Consider the following 21,687-nt stretch of genomic DNA (forward strand, 5'->3'; position numbering starts at 1 on the left):
TCTTTGCACATGAAAATTCTTTTGGAAACCTCCCTTTTCCTTTAGCTCCCCCAATTCCCAAGTACATAATGAGTCACCCCTCACACTTGTCATGCCACTCTTTCTGCCCATGGGTCCTGTCCCCATGATTTAATAAAATCAGCTTTTTGCACCAAAGACGCCTCAAGAATTCTTTCTTGGCTGTCCGCTCCGGACCCCACCAACATTCCAAAACTACATCATAAGGAGCTTGGTTGAAAATGCTCAACAGACTGAAAAAAATCAACAACTCTTTTTGGGTCCTTAAGAGAGGGGAGGCCACAGGGCAAACCTCCTTCCTCAAGATTAGAGAGACAGTTGAATTCAGGGAGCCACGACTTACCGGATTCACAAACAGAAGCTGCCTCCACAACAAACACTGGGCGGGGCGGGGCGGGGCGGGGCGGGGCGGGGCGGGGCGGGGCGGGGCGGGGCGGGGCGGGGCGGGGCGGGGCGGGGCGGGGCGGGGCGGGGCGGGGCTGAGAACCGGGAGTGTAATTGACAAATTGCTGGAGGCTCCGTGTGGACAAGTCAGAGTTTAAAACTCCAGGGGGATCCAGTCATAGGACCCCCACAATATCGTGAGATTTACCTCCAGGAATTCAACCAGATTCTCACAGTAAATAATGGAAAAAATCCCCTCGTACTTCTAGCAGAGGGAGGGGAAAAGGAACCATTTTGAAATGAGACAGAGCGTTCGGTTCTACTAACAAGGCCTGCCCTCAGGGTAAACTAATTAACCTAGGCCTAACCAGCTGGGGTATTATCAGAGCCCAACACCTGGGGAAGGGAAGTACCCAACTCCAGCCCACTTTAGCCTCCTGTCTCACCAACGTGGAAAGAAAAAAACTAATTTGTGAAGTCTACAGTCCAGGGGCAAAGGTTCATGAGAAGACCGATCTAATCATAGGACTATCAAATGCTTCCCTTCCCCCCCCAAATAACCACCACATTACTAAAGTCCCATTTAAGCACTTCTTTTTACTGGTACATTCTGTCTAGCTGATGAGGGAACAGAAGGCAAGCTGAGGACAAAGCAGAAGCTGACACCCCACAACTGCCCCCATGGGCACCCAGGCACTCCTGGTTGAAGGAAAAAAAAATAGTTTACTTATGGAGATCACAATCCTGCAGGACAAGAGTCTCCCTCAGTTTTACAAATGTCTTAGCAATTTACAAGAACAAAGCATTTCTATCAATGGCCTAGCTGCCAGAAAAAAATGTAGATACAATTAAATGTCCTTATAATCTGCAACCCATTGACAGATACTTGAAGTGGGCAAAGTGTTAATGTTCCTCCAGGAAGTTCCCAACTATCTTCATGTTGATACCTTGCTAGAGGGAAAAACAACTTTAACTTGACAATGGCAAAGCCTCCTGTGTCCTGTGAATCTTCTTTAGCATATGAAAGTTCTTTTGAAACCTCCGTTTTTCCTTACCTTCCCCCCAACCCCATAGTATATAACCAGCCACCCCTCACAACCCCGGTGCAGCAGCTCTTTCTGTCCCCAGGTCCTGTCTCCGTGCTTTAATAAACCACCTATTTGCACCAAAGACGTCTCAAGAATTCTCCGGACCTCACCTCACCGATATTCCAAAACCACATCATAGCTATCAAGAAAAAACTACCAGGCATATCGTGGCATCTGGGTGGCTCAGTTGGTTAAGCATCTGACTCTTGATAGCAGCTCAGGTCATGATCTCAGCATTCTGAGATCCAGGCCCATGTCAGGTTCTATGCTGTGCGTGGTGCCTACTTAAGATTTTCTCCGCCCCTCGCCCCCCATCCCTCTCTCTAAAAAACAAACAAAAGACAAAAACACACACAAAAAGAAAAAATTACCAGGCACACCAAAAGGCACACAATACAATTTGAATAGACAGAATAAGCATCAGAACAACATGGAAGGTATGTTAGAATTATCAGACTGGAAATTTAAAATAACCGTGATGCATATGTGAAGGACTCTAATGGATAAAGTAGACAGCATGCAAGAATGGGTGGGCAATGTAAGCAGAAAGATGGAAATCCTAAGAACGAACCAAAAACAAATGATAGACCTTTTTGTTGTAAAGATAATTCCTCATAGTTGACAAAAGTAATAGATATTAAATAAATAACATAGTCAATAAGACTTTTTGAAATTATGCTACTTGAGAAATAATTTAATATAGAGAAAATAAACAGATTTATATAAAGTTATCAGCAACCATTTTCTTACATTGAAATCACATTCAATATATTTCCTAACATTTGTAATATTAACATCCAGCACTCACTTTTAAACCCATGTCCTAAAACTTTGTTCTCTTTGGCTCTAATCATCATTCTCAACTGGAAAAGTATAGCTATGTCAACACCCAAATTTGGAGGAAAGTCATTTGAAACCTGAAAAGTAACCACCAGTTTTCTGGGAACTCTGCAGATTGCCCTATCTGGACAAAATTACTTTATAGTTTCCATTTAAGATAATATTCTGAATACTCCCAGTTATGGTTAGCTGCCTTAATATTTATCCTGTTTTTATACACTACTATAGCAAAAACTCATTATTTTGGGGTATGGCTGGAAGGATTCATTTTTTAGAATGATGTTAAATGTGTAAATTAAGGAATCTTATAAAAAAGAACATTTTTTATTTCAAGCATATGCAGTAATTTAATTGCTAAGATAATTCCAGGTAGAAATCTCAATGTCCTTGCTTTAAAAAACAAATGGATGGAACTGCATTTGTAAATACTTGCATCTACTTTGGTTTAAGCATTAAGCTTTCTAAAAGTCCATACAATTTATTTTTTTTAAGAAGTGGAACTAGATTTAGAATTTTAGTGCTAAAAATGACTTTGGAGATCATTTATCAATTTGGGAAGTCAATTTGTTTGGCAAAGCCATTCTTTATTGAGAGTGCATTGGTATATTTCAGCTCCATTTGAATGAATGATCAAACATCCAAGATTATATTGCATTACTCAAGATTCAAATATAGCAAATGTCTGATTTTGGCAAGGGCTTATGTATATACAATCATATTTTAATTCTTGACATGGAAAATTCACTATATCAGTGAAGAAGAATTTAACTTACAGTTAAAGTTAATTTTAAAGTAGTCAAGTATTATTTTTGACCAAAATAAAAGTGTGTAGTTCATCTTGTGACTTTTAAGCATTCTTATTTACAGGAAAAGGGGCTTTTTTATATAATTACAAAGATTTACATTTTTGACATCAGTAAAAATTCTTAGAAGTCATAGAAGCTTTGGAGTTTTTAATATTTTTCCTTGAAAATATATTAGTTATGAGGTACTCCATATATATTTAGTGAGTATAGAAGTTAATTTTGGTTTTAGTACTTCTGTACAATTTTTAGTATAATTATTATTTAGTTAACCAAAATTTACTTAACAGAATTCTAAATCTGAACAATTTAAACTTACTTTATAAATTAAGTCACAGATTTGCTCCAAAGAACAACAGCTCTTCATTCATGCATTATCATGCACACTATCTACTGTTGTGCCAACAGAACTTTCTGCAATCATGGAAATGTTCTACATCTGTGTCCTCCAATAGGGAGCCACTCTGTGGTTACTGAGCGCTCAGCATGTGGCTAGTATGAATGGGAACTGAATTTTTAAATTATGTTTAATTTTAGTTAATTTAAATTTAAGTAGTCACATGTTAGTGCCTACTATATTTGACAGCATCAATTCCAGACTTTCATGTTCCTAGGTGTAATTCTTTTTCTATGCCTTGGAGTTCATATGAAATAAAGCTATTGTCTAATTCCTGACTTTTCCAAGATATTTTCAAGTTCAGGAACAATCATCTTTATGTTTCATTATCCCTTCAATATGACCACCACCATTTGTTAAGTGAATAAATTGGTTAGAAATTAAATGATCAATACAAAATTTACTAATTTATAATTCCTATTGTTAGGTGTTCATCAATTGCTAGACACCTAAATATTCCAACAAACATTTCACAAAAATCATTATTTATAAATGAGGACCGACTACCACTCCATCAATTTGATGTGCTGTGTCTTCCTCTCATACAAGAAAAAAATGAATAAACAAAAACATTTAAAGAGATATCTGAGGGGTGCCTGGGTGGTTCATTTGGTTGAGCGTCTACCTTCGGCTCATGTCATGAACCCAGGGTCCTGGGGTGGAGCCCAGAGAGGGGGTCCCTGCTCAGTGGGGAGCCTGCTTCTCCCTCTCCCTCTCCCTCTTCCACTCCTCTCCCTGCTCATGTTCTCTCTCTCTTTCTGTCTCAAATAAATGAAATCTTTAAAAAAAAAGAGAGAGATATCTGAGATGTGCATTTGAGTTTACATAATGGGGAAATGCAAAAACAAAAACAAAGCTTAAAAAAAGAGCCAAGTCCTCTAATCTATATCTGTGTCTACCTTTTCATGACCAGTGACTTACTCAAAAGTCAATGCCAGCTAATTACAATGCTTGGAAAGTTGCACATGGGACCAATGGCAACTTATTTTGTTCAGGTGCTTCCCATTAGTAATTCAAATGTCCACCAGTATGACTGTCATCTTCCTAAGACATCAGAAGGCAGCAAACAAGATGAAAGCAATAATGACTATAAGTTGCTTACCATAGTATCGGACACAAAATCATTGTTCAATAAATGCTAGCTAATGATAATAAGAGTATTATACTACCAGCGTTAGTAAGGACCCTGGTTCAAGTTTGGAGAATATGTAATATTACAAATTAAAGGGACTCCAACATGTATCTGATATGTAAATATCTAAGTATGTTGTAGAAAAATCCAATTTGTATTTTGAAAAGAAGCAGGTTCCAGTGTGGGAACAAGGTCCAGAAGTAGACTGGGTCATCAGGTGATAGAAGAAATATACAATAAATAATTAAATACAAGTGTTTACTGAGCTCTTTTGGTGTGCCCAGCATTGAATTAGGTAAAGTGGTAGATACAAAAGGAATTTTAAGATCCTGTTTATTCTCTGACTGAGTTTGCAATTTAATGGAAAGAAAGAAATAAAGATTATTGAATTTTGGAATATGCACATGGGAAAATAACAATAACATTTCCAGATGAAACAGGCTAAGGAAAGTTAGTAAAGATACACAGCTGTAAGTCTGCAGGTGGAAGGCCAAAGACTTTAGAAAAGAAAGATTCATGTGGATACCATCCTAAATTAGTCAGTCATATATTGTTTCCATTCTGAATATTATAACTATTATGATTATGATAATTATTATAAGCATTTGTTTTTCAACTGGAATAACTCGTGGTAATTAATTTAAACATAATCGCAATTGTCAGCATAAACTGTTTAGCTAGCATAGAGGGCAGTGCTTCCTTTCTCAGGTTTTACAATCCTGTGGAGGAAACTATGAGGTGGGGCTGATGGATGCCTGTGCCCAGAGTCAAACTTGATTTCCTTTCAAGCATTTAGTATCTTACTCTTAAAAAACCAAACATACAGTAGTATTCACTGCTTGGGGCATAGAGTTCTATGAGATTTAACACATATGTAGATTTTTGTAGCTACTTGTCACCTGGTTATACCACAATTGCAACATGCCAGATACTTCTCTATTGGTTGATTTCTTAAATCAGAACCTCTCCCCTACCCCTAACCCATGAAAACCACTGATTTGTTCTCTGTTCCAATATTTATTTTTTCCAGGATGTCACATTAATGGAATCATTTGGTATGTAACTTTGGTATGTACGAGACTGTAACTTTGGTATGTATGAGACTTGCTTTTTTCATTCAGGAAAATGCCCTAGAGATTCAAGTTATTGTGTACAGCAACAGTTCATCCATTTTTGTTGATGACTAGAACTGCTTTGTATGGATGTACCACTGTTTGCTTATTCATTCAATCATTGAAGTATATTTGGGTTATTTCCAATTTTAGGGAACTGTAAAGAGTGCTGATATAAACATTCACATCTATGTTGAAATTAAAAGCATTTTCTCTGAAAAGAAGTTAAGAGAATGAAAGGACAAGCCACCGACCAGGAGAAAATATTTGAACATCACATTGTATCCAGAATATAGAAAGTTGATTCTTGAATTATATTAGAAAGGGTTTGCCCCGAAACAAGGAAGATAATGTTAGAGAAATTGAATGGTAATGTTGTTAAGCCAGCAGGGATTACATTTTGTTCTAAAATGAAACAATAATAGGAGCATTATAATATGGCTATAACAATAATGCAAAATAATATGAAAACTGGAAGGATGCCTAACTAAGTATGGGAAGGCTAGATTTTGGTAGATACAGATCTATGAAAAAATGAAAAAGGAGTAAGATATTTAATGCAAAAATTTAACAGAGGAAGAAAGAGGTCATTGCATTTATAGGGCTTCCACACATATTTAAAATATGAGAGCATCTGAGCATGAGCCCTGGCATTTGGAGAGCTTTAGATATAAGAAGCCAGGTCACAGAAGTGATCAACCAAAATGCCATTATTCACAAAATATGTGAGAAGGAGGGACACATGATTTCCTGGTTGTCTTAAGGCTGAACATATTAATGGAGAACAGAGACTGGAAAGGAAATTTGAGCAGAATTAAATCATAAATCACCTGGAGCTTATAAGGGCAGGTGATGTTAAAGACTTTGGGAAACAAGCATAAAAGGATCTGTAGAGAGGACACGAATGAGAAGGCGTTTATGAAGGAGGTGGAAAGAAAGGACAACTAGGTGGTAAAAAAGAAATATGCACAAGTGGCAGCTTGTGGCTGTGGGTGTTTCCAAAGATGGCAGTCCCATTTCTGAGTGCTCTTCTAAGGACAAAGATATATACTTCAAGGATAGCAGAAGCTGTGCACATATAAGAAAGAAACTTACATTGCTTGCAGAAGGAACTGTCTTGGAGAAATTTAATGCTGCTTATCACATTCCTTTTCCAGATGTTTTCTGAAATGAAACTATGTTCAGTCCCTGCTTTTTTAACCTTGCTGTACTCATAGAAACCATAATTTGAAGCAGCGACTTCTAAAGGAGAACAACATTTCCCCCTAAAGGATCAGTGTTATAATTAGTAACATTTAAGACAAATAATATATTGTAAAAACAAAATAGTAGGAGGTGAGAGACAATGAAATTTAATAAACATTCATTATATGCTTATGGGGATAAGTGCTTTGAAAACTTCAGTTATCATTTAAAATAGTAAAATATGTCTCGGTGTCATGGGATTGAGCCCTGTGTTGGGCTCTGCTCGAGGTCTGCTTGGGATTCTTTCCTTCTCTCTCTGTCCCTCCCCCCTCATGCTCTAAATAAATAAATAGATAGATAGATAAATAGATAAATAAGATCTTAAAAAAGATATAATAGTAAAATATGTCCCACTAGATGTTAGGGTACAAAGCAATGGTATGAAATCTTCTGTACTTTAAGTTACAGATCACTTCACTTTTTTTATGAGTAGCAAATTCATTTTTATCTATCTATATCAATACCTATCTCGATGTGTGTGTGTATGTGTGTATAAATACTTTCAAGCAAAACAGGAGAAAAATACTTTGAATTAAGGGGCTGGGACTGCTAGGAAAAAAAAAGAACTGGTGGAAAAAGCACTAGTACTTCGAAAGAGCATCAGGCAGTCCTGTGTTTGAATCTAAGCTTCAGGTCTTGGACAAGTGACATGATCTTACAGAGACTCGGTTTCCTCATCTGTAAAATGAGGGTGACAATACCTACTTCTTGACTTGTTTGGGGGATTAAATGAACTAACAGTGTAAAGCACCTAACAGAGTGTCTTATATGTGATAGTCTCTTTAAAAAAATACAGATTATGTTTTTCTTCCCTGGATTGCATAGTACCACGCCTGCTAAACATTTCCTCTTGGCCTGAGAAACTAAAAGTTCTGACTTTATATTTCCATTCATTGAACCATCTTGTAAATCATCTGAACCCAGAGTTTTAGATTATGGCTGGGATCTTTGGCAGATGTGCTTCTTCCAATTACCTATCCTCCACAAATTATGGAACATTCTCCTTCGAAGGAGTTCCCACTAAAGGCCTCCAACTCCCACCCCATTGAAAATCACTCATCTCAATATACAGAAGATTGGGAAGTCAGAGAAGGGCATTAAGTGTCCCATGAAATGGCCATGGTTCCAGTGTCCTTGTCAAGTTCACCTAGAAAATCTTCCCTTCCTTCCACCATGTATTATTACATCTTTAGATCACTGATCTAGGATGCTTTCTCTGTGAAGCATCTCATTACCATTTGAGGCATGTCTTGGACTTGCTACCATATTTCTACCATAGTCAGTACAACATAGTCCAACATGTATATACATATACCCTCGCAGTTCATTTATACAGCTGGATCCAATTGAAGTTTGCATAGACTTTAAAATTATATGTGTGGCTCCTCTCAAGGGAAATTATAATACAGGTCTTCAAATAGATAAAGGAATAGTGATTCATTTAATCATCATACAGCCGGGCAGCAGGATAAGGTTGAAGAAGTTCTTTATTAGACAGTGTCCTTGAGGAAATGCCTGAGCCGTTTCAGCTGTCAAGGTTAAAGGCACTTAGAGCATCCCATACCTATCTGTCTAAACTTGTGTTGTCTTGCCCACCTCTCTGGTCTCTAATTAGACTTCCTCGTTTCACTAATAGGATACCATCCTGAAATATACCCAGAATACAACTACATTTTACTCTCTCTACTGCTGCCACCCTGGTCCAACTCCCACCATCGATCACCTGGATTATTATAATACCCTCTCAATCAGACTTCCTGCCTTCAGTCTTGCCTTCAGTTTATTCTCAACAAAACATCCAGAGAGATCTTTTGCAAGGTGAGGCATATCTTCTTCCTCCTCTGCTCTTGGATCTCTTGAAAGTCTTTATAGTGACTGCTAAAGCTTAGAAAATTTCTTAAAGACTATTTTATTTCTGACCTTTCTTCTCTGCCATTCATTCTCTGCCACATTGGTTAACCAAATAAGAGAATGGCCTAGCTATATAAAAGAATTCAAGAAGCAAACAATTTTTTAAAAATAACTTCCCTCCCTGTCCACACTAGTACCTTTTCTTTAAAGTTAATATTGTATCTATTTACATAAAATGAAGTAGAGAAAATTTACCACTTTATAGGTTGATTTGCTGGCCTCCCATTCTTTTGTCATGTGTTTTATCTCTATATTCACTATAGAATCCACAAGACAATATATAATTTTTGTCTAAACTGGTCATATGCATTTTAAGAAATGCAGGTAAATACTATTTTATATTTACTCAAATATTTATCATTTTTGATACTCTTCATTACTTCCTGAAAATCCATTTTTCCTTCTGGAATCATTTCTCTTCAGCCTCAAGAATTTACTTTAGCATATCTTATAATAAAGTTCTGGTAACAAATTTCTTTAGTCTTATTTTATCTGAAAATGTTTTATTTTCCCATAATTCTTGAGGGATATTTTTGCTGGATCTAAAATTCTTGATTGACAGTATTTTTGTTTCTGCACGTTAAAGATGTTCTACTATATTCTCATCTCCCTAGTTTCTAATGAGAAGTCAGTAAAAATTCTAACCATTGTTTCCTCATATATAATGTGTTATCTCTGGAAGCTTTCAATATTTTCACTTTATCTTTGGTTTAAGGCCTTTGTGATGTGACTAGTCATAATTTTCTTCATATTTAAATACTGTTAAATCTTTTAAAAATATAAATTTATGTCTTTAACTAAATTTGGAGAGCTTTGAGCCATTATTTTTTCAAATATTTTACTGTCCCCCTCTCTGTCTTCTTTTTCTGGGATTTGCATTACATGTATGCTAAACTTTGATTTTCTCATACAGGTACATAAGACTCTATTAACTTGGGTTTTTTTTTTTTTTTTCACTTCTTTATCTTTCAGAACAATTGTTCATACATGGTTCAGGATTCAACAAGAGATTTTGGCAGGATATTTACTCCAACTTTGGGTTCACTCTCTGGCTTTCTCCTTTCTTGGAACCTCACTCACTTTATAGCAGATTTGGTTGTCCCAAACTCTGTCTCTTGGCTCTTCAGACCACAGAGAATGTAGGTTTTTGGTCAGGGGCCAATTATTGGCTGTACTCAGACTAAAGTCATAAAAATGGAAAACTCACCCTGTGAGGTTCCCTTCTTCCATGTGTTGACTCTCCTCCAAAATCTATGAGTGTTCACTCTCCAGTGTCTTCAAAGATTTTTTTCCTGCCAGTGTTCATAATTATCTGCAGAAAGGTTGATCCAGTAGGAGAATAATTAGTAATACTAGAAGCAGAAATTCTATACCTGTTTCCTGAAAGGAAAATTTTCTGTAAATGGATGAAAGGAACTTGTAGGAGATATAAAAAAATTAGGATCTGTCCTATTTCTCATTGCTTTAGAGTTTGTAAAAGGTCAGCACTTGAGATGTGCTATAACTTAAGGAGGAGAGAAAGGATGAGTAGGGCAGGGATGTAGTTGGGTTTGGGGAAGCTCTTTAATCTTCTGGTACAGTCCTCTATAGAATGATCAGAAAGTTGTATCCCAGCATGAGATGCAATTTGTTTACCATCTTGGCTGGTGTCAGTGTCACAGTGGAACTGGTCCAAGGCTATAGGGTGGTAAGAGGCATCTTAGGAAAAAGTAGTGGTTATTGTCAGCTATATGATGATGGTCTGAACTTGGAAGATATCTGTGTTATAGTAGCATTCCAGTTTGTGGGGATTGGGATATAAGACTGTGGAGCTAATAGGAGTGAGATAAGACACCAGTATATCAGCCAAATGGACTGGGATTTATGTAGGCTTCCAGGTTTGTATTTGTTTTGCTTTGCTTTACAGGGGAAACTGGAGGGCAACCAAATTTGTAAAGACAAAACTGTCATAAGGAAGGCAGAAACAAAACCTCTTGGGGTTAAAGAGGTACTAGGATACTTACTGTAATTTGGGTAATTTACATATAGTAGCTCATTTTAACCTTTTGATAAAATGGTTCTGAGGCTTCCCCTAGGTGCACCAGGCTTGAGGCAGGAAAATAAATTTTAAACCTAACCAAGGAAATATTGCTGGACTAGTCAGGCAGGATCATTTTAGGCTCTGGATAGACCTGAGCCTACAGGTTGTTGGCCTTAAATACACAATGCTGGATGGAGCCAGGATGGCAGGCTGGGCACTTTCTAAATACAGCGTTTCTCAACTGTGACACAGGTTTGCTGTGTGTGCAACAGCTACCTGGGCCTGCCTCTTCATCACCCTGTGGACTTGATGGGAGTGAAGGGAACCAGTACAAACATGAAGATCATGCTGTCTGCTGTGTCATAGGCAATAAACTATCTAAATCCACTTGAACTAGTTATCCCCTTGCCAGCCAAATCTGTGGGAGTATGGTAAGCCAGCCTAGCAGCAGCCCCTGTCCTGCTGCCCAGGGACTGCTTGACTACTTGCTGGGCCAGAGGAAAGAGTGCAAAATGTCATTAACTGAGCCCTTTTCTTCCTCCCCCATGTCTATTAGTAGAATAAAAGTTCAAGAGTTCTTTTCCAGATCTTGGGAAATGCAAAAGTATAAATGTTCCAGGAAGTGCTCCTTAGGAAAATATAGAGGAAGTATTTATTGTCTGCAGTTATCTATATTTGGACAACTTGGTCAATCCATTTACACATAAGTGAATATTTTTCTGTTCTTGGTTGTCCTTCCTCTCCTCCCACCACATTACCAAACAAAATTGGTTTCTGCTATTTTAAAAAAATGCTTCAAGAAGACATAGATTTTCTGAAGCTGAGCTCCACATATTTAGAAAAGAAACTACCTTGTCTTACATTCGACAAATTTTCTAATTGCATATGCTTGTGATTTTTTATATTACTCCAATTTTGTAGGGTGATGTAACATGGGGACTAAGACTGCTATATGTATATGACACATCTCTAAAGGAGATGACCTGGGAAAGTGAAAAAATTCTAGCTTCAAAAATCATTATCTCTGGTAGAAATAATTCATTTTATGCTGAGGGATTTTAAATGGGTTGGATTTATCTTTGAAGCATTAGAAAAGATATGGAGCACAACTTACCAACTTTTTATTTTTTAAAATTTTTTATTGTTATGTTAATCACCATACATTACATCATTAGTTTTTGATGTAGTGTTCCGTGATTCATTGTTTGTGCATAACACCCAGGGCTCCATGCAGAACGTGCCCTCTTTAATACCCATCACCAGGCTGACCCATCCCCCCACCCCCCTCCCCTCTAGAACCCTCAATTTGTTTTTCAGAGTCCATTGTCTCTCATGGTTCGTCTCCCCCTCCGATTTCCCCCCTTCATTCTTCCCCTCCTGCTATCTTCTTCTTCTTCTTCTTTTTTTTTTCCTTAACATATATTGCATAATTTGTTTCAGAGGTACAGATCTGTGATTCAACAGTCTTGCACAATTCACAGCGCTCACCATAGCACATACCCTCCCCAATGTCTATCACCCAGCCACCCCATCCCTCCCACCCCACCTCCACACCAGCAACCCTCAGTTTGTTTCCTGAGATTAAGAATTCCTCATATCAGTGACAACTTACCAACTTTTTAAACAAAGCTCTAATAGGGACAGAAAATAGTTTGAAACTAATGCCCCTGATAAAGACTTTAATAGGGACAAAATATAATGTAAAAGTTAATATGTGGACAGACATAATAAAATTAGTGTGCAAACTCAAAGAAAAGTTCACTAAAGGGGCACCTGGGTGACTCAGTCATTAAGAGCTTGCTTTTGGCTCAGGTCATGATCCCAGGAAAATGATCCCAGGGTTCCTGGGATCGAGCCCCACTTTGGTCTCCCTGCTCGGAGGAGAGCCTGCTTCTCCCTCTCCCACTCCCCCTGCTTGTGTTCCTTCTCTTGCTGCGTCTCTCTCTGTCAAATAAATAAATAAAATCTGAAAAAGAAAGAAAAGTTCACTAAAATCATAGTGAGTATTTCAGTTTTCTCAAGTACAAGAGAACTGTGATTGCATGCTTCCCTCGGAATATTTTGCCAGTTTTCAATAGAAAAATATATACTAATATTTAAAAACAAGGCATAGCACATGAGGTAAGCACAGAAAACTAATAACTGAATGTAATCATATACATGTTGAATGAGAAGTAGACTACTTAAGATTCATTGTAAAATAACACATGCTGTGAGAAATAGAAGGAAAATAATTTTTTCATGATGCATCGCTGTTAAAGTAATGCGAATATACATTGAGAGAAACTGTCAAAGTCAATTAGCAGCTTGTAGAACCCTCTCTGTACTATTTGATAGGTAAGTGATACAATTCTACCCATAGCAATAAATAAAAGTAGAACAAAATTTCTTTAGGGAGGAAAGCAAACAATTATTTTCAAATTTGAAGGAAAATTCCAGTTTGGGTGAGTTAATGGTAATTTTGCTTTGTTCTGTGTGTTTAATATACTGGGGCCTTCGAGGAATGGCCCAGTGGTTGGGAAGATCAGGATAATGATACAACAAAGTCTATGTCAGATGCACATCCCACAGGGATCATTGTTCCACTTTACCTTAGGATTTCAGGCTTTCGGGGCCCCCCTTGCCAAAATCAAAGTGTTTCCATTTGGAAACTTTGGATGGCCTCTTTTTAATTTGAACTCACGTAAAGCATCCAGCTTGCTGTGGGCTTTTTTTAAAGACCTGGAAATTGTCAGTAGCTTTATCATTCATTCCTCAGGAGAAAAAAAAGTTTATATTAATAATGAGAATATGTCCCCTTCTATTGCCAGTATATTCATTTTATAAACACATGAGTGCCCTAAAAAGTTTCTGAATAAATCTTCCATTATTTAGATTGTACAGATAAAGGTCTTTAATGCCCTTCTTTGTCCCATTAAACAGTAAGAGCCATGACTTCTCTGAGGATTGATAGAAGAGGACGCAGAATTGCCCAATCTCGACTTTTCCATGAAAAAAACCTTTTTTTCTTTATGATGTAATAGAAAACAGAAATATATATATATATATATATATATATATATATATATATTCAGTGATAACAACCCTGTAGCTACATTCCTCCTAAGTATTGAGCATTTTATTGAAGCAGGAGATTTCTTAATTTAGAGCAAATAAATCAGAGTCACCCAACTCTTTTTCCACCAGTATTCCTTAGAGGCATAATTGCAGGAAACCCTATCTCTTTTAAGGAAGATAAAGCAGACATCTCTTGATATCAAGAGCATTCTATTTTTAAAATGTATAGCCAATTAATCATAGAAAATTAGACCTGATTCATGCCATATTGCCAACAAGACCTAAGTATGATAAGAGTTATTAGTAAGAAAATGATGGGGCATAGGGGAGGGAGCAAGAGCTAAGAAAGTATTTTTTTAATCAAATTTCAGTTCCCTGTGACCTAAAGATATAACTCTGCACTTAAGTCTTTGATTACTATAGGTTTCGAACTTTTATTTCTGACTGATGGAATATAAAATATGGACTTTTGAAAATAAATCTTCCTGGCTTAAAAAAAAAAGTCTGGGAGGTAATAATACCCCTGTGATTTTTTTCTAATAAGGTTTTCAATATGTAAAATGCAGTCAGTAGCATACATTTAATTTGCTCGGTAGAGATTTTACTACCTTCTGTTACCATATTGGTTTTTACTTCCCTGGATAATAATTTTTGTTTGATGAACATTTACAATGCAGTTGGAGCTCTGAGGACTTAAAAAGTCAATAGCCTTAGTTGGAAAACTTATATCTCTAACTAGAAAATTCACACATTTTAGATACCTGCTTATTTTTTAGATGATTTGTCTAATTTTTTTGATCACAATAGCTTGGAAGCAGGTATTGTTTTTGTACCCAACAGTGAATAAAACCCAGACTCAGAGAGATGAAGTAATATTACCAAGCTGAGTAACAGAGACTGTATTCAAGGTCACATATTCTGATTTTAAGTTCAGTGCTCTTTCCATGATTTTATACTATACCACAGTACTTTGGAGGTTTGTGGCTGTCACAAGCTAGGCATCTTTAGAGGAAAGGTGATTAAATCCTCCTGGGAGAAGATGCTTTGCTCAGTTGTTTTTGAGAGAATAAAACTATAAGGAAAAATTTTCTTCCACAACTTAATCAATGTTTTATAGGAGAAAACTCTCGGTTGTGGGGTGTGAATCAAGGTCAAACAGGGACAAAGGAAGTGTCTGAGAGCAAGAGGTAAAAGAATATGGTAAAATACGATGATGTAAAATGCCTGACCTTCAGATGACCTTGGAGAGTATCATGGTCTGGGCAGGTGGGAGGCAGTCATTATAGCCGAATGTGTTACAAATAAGCATCTTTTGCTAAGCCATAATGGTCACCCTGATATAACTGACTAGGGTGCCCCCACTCTTGAGAGAAATTGAGTAGGTGGAAACAACAGGCTCTCACCTAATTTTCCCCAAAGCTGCACCAGGACTGGGAACAGAAATCTCAGTGAATTCGGGGAGACTGTGGTTCTCTGTCAAATGAACTTTGTGACATCATCCCCGAATATACCACAGCAGTTAAAAAAAATCATTGTAAATGCATCTACATGTCTCTGGGCTGATGAGAAATAGATTTTCTAGGACCATTGGGTGGTGTGTAAATTTCACACACCAGGTTCTTCTGGTTTTCTAGTTCAGGCTTCCTTTTTCTTCCTAGGCATCTGGTACACTTTGTTAGGTAGGATCCTACCTGAACCTTCTCTGTAGACATAGGTTTATGGCTCTAATGGAATTGTCAATTCCCTCCTGGAAAGAAACTGAAAAGCTAGTAAAAACTGCATCATTTTCAATCTCTTAAATGGCTTTTAGGTCTGTGCTAATAAATTCTGAATCCATAGTTCATAATTTTTGGTTCAAACACATAATTCTTCTTATTTTGTTTACAGTCTCAAGAGCCTTAGCATAAAATGCTACTTTCATCATTCTAGACCCTTAAGAAAAATTACCTGCCAGTTGAATTAAAGGTAGCCTCTTTTTAAAAATATTGTATGAAAACCTTGCTGTTTGGAAGTACCAAATAAGCTGAAAATTTTTGTTCAGATACTTTTAAAATGTTCAGGAGGATTAAAAACAGTGAAGTTATATGTTTAAATTATTTTGTAAACGAATTCTATGTCAATATGTGAATAATTTTGTTATAAATTATTCTATAGATGAAGAATATAGGCGATACAGAGGAAGGTTGCACCGTGCAGTGAAAAGTGCAGCGCACTCACTAGATGCAGAGAATTCTTGACTTACTACTGTTTCTTCTTGGCTGTGTGACCTTGACTGAATCATTCAACCTCTGGGTTTCATGTTTTATATCTGTGAATGGGGATAATATTTGCCTCCTACACATTATTGACTGATTGAGTTATACCCCACACATGACTGAAAATAATATGGAGGGATCTCATGGTACTACTTACACAACTCCTTGGCCTGATCAATATCACTGGTAGGTAAGGTAGTGATTTATACTGAGGAGTGAGATGTATTTTAATCCTAGTTGAAAATAAGAGGAGTTGAATATCCATGGTGAAGGCAGGGATATAGCTTCTCAACTCCATGATGGGCAGATGTCACCAGACCACTGTGTTCTGAGCTCGTTGCCTGGCCATGTGAACTCCTCAGTTTGATTGAAGGACCTCTTTTAATTAAAGGCCTTCCTTTAATCAAATTGAGTAGTGTAGGGGAACCTGGGTAGCTTAGCTGGTTAAGCATCCAACTCTTGGTTTCCGCTCAGGGTCATGATCTCAGGGTCCTGAGATTGAGTCCTGCATTGGGCTCCGTGCTCAGCGTGGAGTCTGCTTGAGAGTCTCTCTCCTTCCTGCTCATTTTCTCTCTCGCTTTCTCAAAAATAAATAAACAAATCTTTAAAAAAACAAGTAGTGTACATGGCTAGGCAGTGAGCATGGTTTTGGGTCAATGGGGACAGACATGAAGGAACTGAAGATAGTTTGCTTGGTGAAGGAAAGAAGTAGGGACCTGATAACTGTTTTTGATTATTTGCAGGCTGCTCACGTATAGAGAGGTTTGGACTAATTTTATGAAGTTCTGAAGGACAGAAGCAGGATGAATAGGTAAAATTCTGACAAGGGAACATACGACTTTACATAAGATAATTTCTAACTATTAGGCCAGACCTCAAAATGGATTGAGGTAATGAATTTCTCCACACTGTCAGTGTTTAATCAGAGTCTAGACTGATGCTTTGGGGAACTTTTATAAGGAATTGGCTTAGCTTATATCTTAACTGTTAAGTTCCCTTCTCTCATTAATATTTTATAATTTTATCATTTTTATTACATTTATTATTATCATAGGTTAACTGTGAAGGCATTAGAATAAAATGATTTTTATTCTTGTCCACTTATTTATAAGTGTATAACTGCTTCTAGAAAACAACAGCTGAAAATCAAATATATTTATATCACTATATTCTAGCCCATCAAGTTTCCTCAGATAAAAACACCAGGCTCATATTTTTGAAATATATATAACTTATTGATAAATGGATTTGTTGTATTTTCTGTTTTATCTTTTCATGGTTTTTGTGAGTTGTAAGAACAGTTTTTTCACCTTTGATATAATGTTATTTAGAAATTATTAAAGGAATAAGGACTGGAGGTATCTTAAAGGTTTGAAGTCCAATAATTTATGCTGTTCTTATCCTTCTTCTAACATTTGACTACTGGCTGTCCATCCTATTCTTGTATACTTCAAAATGCAGGAGCTTCTTACTTCTTAAGGCATCTTTGGCATCTTCGGATAGGTCTTAGTTCTAGAAGATCCTTCCTCTATACTGAGCTGAACTCTTTATCACTTGTTTTAGTCCTCCACACTGACACCATCCAGAATGAATCTACCCCTCTTCTATATAAACAAATTTTTGTACATTTAAAGACAGTGACCCTGACGACTCACGTCTTATTTCTGGAATTTCTGCTGGGTTTTGAATACCATCATTATTCTGGCAAATTCCCTCTGAATAGTCTGGCTTTATATATACAACTTTAATGTATTTTGTTCAGAAAAGGACATAGTCCTACTATGTCTGTGGTCTGGCTATAGAGCGCAAACAGGACTGTATCTTCTCTTGTTCTATGCCTGTCCATTTCTATTAAAGCAATCTAAGGTTTTAATGGCTTTCTGTAGTTACAATTTACACTGACTCATTTATTCAAATGATATTTATTGAATGCATACTATACACTGGAGTCTCTTCTAGGCAAATAAAACAGTGAAACAACCAAACAAAAATACATATTAGAGAAGTATACTTAATGAACACCTTCACTCTTTTCTATAAGGTCTGTCACTAAACCATAGTCTCCACCTTGAATTATTGTAATTATCATTTATCTAAGTGTAGGACTCTGCATTTTTTAATTTTTCATCGTGAAATATATAGTATATTATTTTAACATTGTAAGGTCTTTATGAGATTTTGATTCTATTATCCAATGCATTTACAATGACTTGACTGTGTGAGTAAAAGTGATAAAATTTGTGTCTTTGTTCGTATCAGGGATTAAAATGCTAAATAAGAAAAGTCTGAAGACAGCCATGTGGCATTGACTAAAAAACTCTAGAATGACTCATAACACATTATTCAGTACCCTTTGGGTATGAACAATCACCTATGTATTTGTCCACTTGGTTATACCTATATCTAACTTATGTTGGTGCCTTTTTTTTTTTTTTTTGGCATGTGTGTGATGATGTCAGGAAAGACTTCGCCAAATGCCTTGCTGAAGACTTGTCTTTCCTCTGCTCTCCTTAAATACCCAGTTTCTTTTAAGAGGCATTTTTACACACTGGCTCCAACTTCCCATCTCCCTTTATTTTTCCTTCTCTGCCAATCAACTAGAACTAGCACTCCATTAACTAAAACTTTTCCCATTAACAAAGACTGAATATAATGTTAAAGAATATTTATTTGGAGGGTAGGCTGGCCAGAGTCTAACTCTAGATTCAGACCTGTCTTCAGTAAACCTCTCAAACCATGATCTTGTCATTGTTTCTTTCTGTTTCTGTGGAGAGGGAAATGTCACCCTCCCATATTGATAAGCCCAGTATTTTTAGGGCATAAAGGAAAAATGGTGATTCAGTAATATTCCACTGTTGAAAACAAATCTTTCTACCCCAGATCCAAGAATTCAATATAGAGATATTTAAATTAACTATGTCTAGTAGTTGTCTCCTTGTTTTCAATTCTGGTATTATTCTAGTTGTGTATATATTCTAAAATGAGCTGGCAGCAAATCAGATCAAGGGAAAGAGAATGGGAGTTGAGTATTAAAAAGAAATCCAATGTCCTTCTATATGTAGGAGTTATAAATATGTATAAGAACATTGTATTATTTTATTTGAACCTTAAATTTTAAAATTATATTAAAATTTAAAACACTGGCATGTCTATCTATTAAAAATGAAGTGCATAGATGCTGGTCCAGTTTGAAAAATTCTGAGAAAGAGGCTCTAAACAAAAGGATTTTGAAATGCTTTTTAACAAACAGCTGCTCTGACTATTCTGATTAGATAAAGAAGCTATTCATTCTGCTCTGGTGATATTTCAAATTTTGCAAACACTTTGTAGTAAAAACCCTACAAACACTGTGATGCTGATGTTAGAACTGCCATACATCAAACTGGACTTTGAAATTTTATTTACTAGAATATTAGAAATATTTCAAGGTAAGTTATTTATTTATTTAGTTAAATTAATATTCTACTGATGTCATTTTGTTAGGTACATATAGAATTCATTTTTAAAGTATTAGAGATGTTGCTACCTTTTTCTGCTACTGTGAAAATTATGTTTTATAATGTTATCACCTTGATTTGAAAGTGAGATGTCATTAACAAAATTGTGATACTTTTTTTTAAAGGTAATCATTAATATAATCTTGAAATTTGCTTTTGAAATGCAACTCCTGGAAACTTAGAGAAAAACAGCTTATTATTATAAAATCAGTTGGAGAATCCCCAAAATACATAATCACTGATACAGTTTACTCAAGCTTATAAGGATCCACTTTGGGGAGGGGTCCCCACAAGAATACCTATTAGGGCTATTATATCTATCAGAATGGCAGAGATGAGGGAATGAGAATGGATACATCTAAATGTTCAAATAACTGTAATGGAAGTTGTGTGCAATGACAAATCAGCAGATTTTTCTGAACAACCAAATGGGCTACTTAAAAGCAAAATTTCAGCAAACTGAGAATAGAAAATGATTATGAGGAACTTCTAAAAACCCAAAACAAATTTTAATTCTATAAATAAATATCTATATGCCTAATGCGTGGGGCCAATCCCCTTCAAAGAAAGTAGAATGAGTATAATATAATTTTCCTGGGGATTCTGGAGATATCAGGCTGTTTGAATAGAGGGCTGTTCATTGTGATGTTCCCTGTAAGTTTCTCTATGCTCAATGAGCAGAGAATATCTGAGTGATAAAATAAAATTGGGCAGAAAGAGAAAGATGAAAATAAACTGATCCCCAGTGAGGATTATATCAAAACACACTGTAATGGGGAGCAGATGAGAGGACTGTTACCTATTTAAATGAAGCATAACGTGGCTTCAGCCACTTCTATTAAAATGTTGGCTAACATCATTTTTAAAGAGCCAAGCTTATGTAGAAATGGGCTGTAGGTCAATTAGCCAAAAGCAATTTCACTAAAATGACCTTATTTCTTTTAACTATATTAGTTTTAGTCAAATAGTTTTGATTTTGTCTTCAACAGCTTTTTAAGTAATGATCAATTCATTTCTCTTCCAATTTGCTACGCAATGTTCCTTTTGCTTCTACTGGAGCTACAGACCAAAAGCCAGAGAGAGGGAAAGACTGGTAGGCATAAGGGCATGTTTCTTGTTGACTTGGACGTGGATTATATCTAGATGAAAACGTGGGACAGGGTGAGCTCGGGGTGCTCCTACTCTGCCATCTTCCCAAGCTCCTTTAAGGGCATGTTTTTTGTTATAAAGAATTCTTATCAATATATTCCTCATGAATATATTTATTTTTCTTTATGATATATTCTTCATGTATACAGTCATTTAAATGTGTATGTATAAGAAGAATTTATCTTTAGAAGTAGATTGTTATAAATATATATTGCCAGTCCTTTCTGGCCTGCCAGGTCTCTTGGATAGGTCTCTTGCCAATCTAATGTTTCTACCAATGTAGGTTACATATCTCTTCTCCCGAGCTGCTTTCAGAATTTTCTTTTTGTCTCTGAGACTCGTAAGTTTTACTATTAGATGTCGGGATGTTGACCTATTTTTATTGATTTTGAGAGGGGTTCTCTGTGCCTCCTGGATTTTGATGCCTGTTTCCTTCCTCACATTAGGGAAGTTCTCTGCTATAATTTGCTCCAATATACCTTCTGCCCCTCTGTCTCTTTCTTCTTCTTCTGGGATCCCAATTATTCTAATGTTGTTTTGTCTTATCGTATCACTTATCTCTCGAATTCTGCCCTCGTGATCCTGTAGTTGTTTGTCTCTCTTTTTCTCAGCCTCTTTATTTTCCATGATTTGGTCTTCTATATTGCTGAATCTCTCTTCTGCCTCATTTATCCTAGTAGTTAGTGTCCCCATTTTTGACTGCACCTCATAAATAGCCTTTTTGATTTTGACTTGGTTAGATTTTAGTTCTTTTATTTCTCCAGAAAGGGCATCTCTAA

Source organism: Zalophus californianus, chromosome 12 (genome assembly GCF_009762305.2).
Source record: "Zalophus californianus isolate mZalCal1 chromosome 12, mZalCal1.pri.v2, whole genome shotgun sequence".
NCBI lineage: Eukaryota > Metazoa > Chordata > Mammalia > Carnivora > Otariidae > Zalophus > Zalophus californianus.